Source organism: Crocodylus siamensis, chromosome 3 (genome assembly GCF_052110815.1).
Source record: "Crocodylus siamensis isolate JL-2025a chromosome 3, ASM5211081v1, whole genome shotgun sequence".
NCBI lineage: Eukaryota > Metazoa > Chordata > Crocodylia > Crocodylidae > Crocodylus > Crocodylus siamensis.
The window spans coordinates 42,531,040-42,533,977 of NC_143397.1; the positions used below are offsets into that span (position 1 = coordinate 42,531,040).

Below are 2,938 nucleotides of genomic sequence, written 5' to 3' on the forward strand. Positions count from 1 at the left end.
ATCACAAGACCAGCTGGAGGATGCATGAGCCTAGCAGACAGAGGACATTGCCAAGGAGGATGGACAGGACCAGCATGAGGTGGCATGGGAAAGCATGAGGAGCCACCAGGCAGACTAGGAGTTCCAGACATAGCTTTTGGCCCAGGAGTGTGAATGGCTCCAGGTTCTGCAGGAACAGAATGTTATCCTGCACTGGGTAGTGCAGGCCACAGACGATGACTGCTGTGTGGTGGACACCATTTAGGCCCAGTGGCCGACTTCATGCCACCTGCTGCACACCCCCTAGCAGCTACCCACAGCAGGCTCTGGCTGGGCCTGGGAGGAGGTCCTCCAACACTGTCACGAGCTCCTGGCATGGTCCCCACACCCCAGTTCTATGTGGATGCAGAGCCAGAGCTTCCTGGAGTGGTGCCAGGACTGCACACAAACCCTGCTGGGCCTGGACTCTGCCTGCTGGAGGGGGAAGCTGCCCATGCTGGGGGAGCACCTACCGCTATCGCCCCGGGTGAGCCCACCATCCACCGAACTTGGCATAGATTGCGCACCCACAGGGGAACAGCCAGAGGCCAGGGTACTGGTCACCTGTCCCTGGCTCTCCTTCCTCGGTGCCCTTCCCCATGGCTTCCCACTCCAGGACACCACAAAAATCACTTTGTACATAATTTACACAGAGAAGAGGGTGTTTTATTGTTGGTAGGTAAGGTGGGTAGTTGAACAGTTCTGTTTGTTGGGGTAGAGGGAGGAAGGGGCATCTATTTGATGTGAGGGAAATAAAGATCTGTTCTTCTGATGTGTCTGTAGTGAGCATGGTGCAGGGGCTTGGCAAGTGGGGTGGGGGGGGCCATGGGTGGTGTTACAAATGAGCTGCAGGGGTGTGGAATGCTAGAGGTGGTTTACCAGAACATTCCACACTTCCCCTGGCTCCCTTCAGCAAGTTTGAAGCTCTGCTGGGGCCAGCAGGTCCACCACAGCCAGCAGGAGCATGGGGCACTTGTCGTCACTGCCAAGGGACAGAGTGGCCATGGTGCAGGGAGGCAGAGCAAACATGAAAAGAGCTGCCATGTGCTGTCCCTGTGCTGAGCATGCTTCTCCTGGGCAGGTGAGTGGCTGGCCAGTAAGCAAGGTTGTCTTTTAAAGATTTCTGTTCGGTGCTGGCAGCTGCAGCTGGAGCTTCTCCAGTGGTGGCAGGAGTGCATTGCAGGGCTGCAGGAAACTTGATGCAAAGCTGCTCCCTAATCCCCACATGTGTAGATGCCTGCCCAAAAGGGCTTACACAAAAGTAAATTTAGGCCAGAGTAAATGCATGTGTAGACATGGCTAATAGGGTAGTGCATGTATTTACAAATACTGCCCTGCTGCAGAGTTTATTAGTTTTTGTGTGCCTGATAGACCTGCATGTGTAGATATGAGACATTTACTACAGAGGTAATTATGCTACTTTACAGTAAACATCTTGTGTAGATGAGAAGGAAAAACAGAGAAAAACAAAAACAGAAGGAGGCATGAAGATTTGGGTTAAAGCTTCATCTGGTAATTTAACTCACTTCCATACAGTATAGATACAACTTATTTAAGATTTTCTATATTGTCATTTTAGTAAGTGTCTATAACTAGATCTCAGGGAGCTTAGATAAGGGAAAGGTTACATGCTGCAATTAGACCATGTCAAGGGCACTTAAAACATAAGTGACCACATGTTAGGATTACCATATTTCCAGCAGCAAAAAAAGAGGACACCTGGGATGGGGAGGGGGAAGAAAGATGGGGGAGGAGCATATGATTATGTGGGGGGCAGTGATATGCCTGTGTCCTGCCTCTGCCCCTCACTCCTAAGCCCCTGATCCCTCAGCCCTGCCAGTTCCCCTCACTCTCAACCCATTGCCCCCTGTCCACCAGCTCTGTGAAGGCAGGAGACAGAGGCAGAGGCAGAAGGCATGAGGTGCCCAGAGCCCAAAGGCTCCAGCCGCCCATGCCTGCCCATCACCTGCCAGCTGCACTCACCCCCCCACCGTCCGAGCATCCAAACTCCACCGCATGCTCCCTTCCTTGCTGCACCCTTCGCCGAGGCCCCCACATGCCCACAGGCATGCATTGTTCCTGGGGGGGTTGGAGTGTGCACCCAAGAGCCCCGCAGGCAGCCGTGTTGCCACAGACAGTTGCATGGGGCGGGCCCGGCTCCCCCTGGGACCTCAGTAGCAGGCACCATGGCCAACCTGGCCAAAGTATGGGTCGGACAACCACAATGGTCCTCCATAAGTGGGATGAGCTCCCTGAAGCAGGCACTCTGGGGCATCGTGTCTGACTTTAGGGGGATGAAGGCATTCAGGGGCTCAGGCTGGCCCACTTCCCCCCTTAAAAGGAAAGCAGAGGGGGATTCAGGGGGGCCTTCAAAACACCCCAGCCATGCCTGGTGGTGACAGGGACTAGACAGCCAGTGCCACCAGCTCTGCATACATTGCATGGGCAATTGACCTTCAAGCGGTGCTCAAACAGGCATAGCCCCTGGAGGAACCACTTTGAAATGCATTCAAAGAGTCGATGATCAAGGTGTCTTGCAAGTCACATTAATTCTCACAGCTATCTACATTCTTCATTGACGCATGAGCCAAGTGATCTACCATTAAGAATTGTCACTTTTTTTGCACAGCCTTTTTTCCATGGTTGCCACCTCACCCCATGGCAGAAACCAAACCAGAGGGAGGTGGACTCCTGGGTCCACATGAGGTTAGGATGGGGTCCTCAAGCTAGCTTTCCTCCCCCACTGCAGTGACCCAGTGGGGGGTCATGGAGGGAGAGGCATTCCTGCCCAGCTGGTTCCCCACCTTCCCTCAGCAGGAACCCTACAGACCAGACAAACACAGGAGGGAGATTTAACAACCCGAGGGAGCACCTTGGCCACAAAGGCAAGCCCTCTGCTGCGGGGGTCAGTCCAAGTGCT

The 2,938-nt window shown here is 53.9% G+C and overlaps 1 pseudogene; it reads right to left on the reverse strand.

Moving 5' to 3' along the window:
- Positions 1-2,479: 2,479 nt before the first annotated feature.
- Positions 2,480-2,629, reverse strand: LOC149868225 (5.8S ribosomal RNA; annotated as a pseudogene).
- Positions 2,630-2,938: the final 309 nt, after the last annotated feature.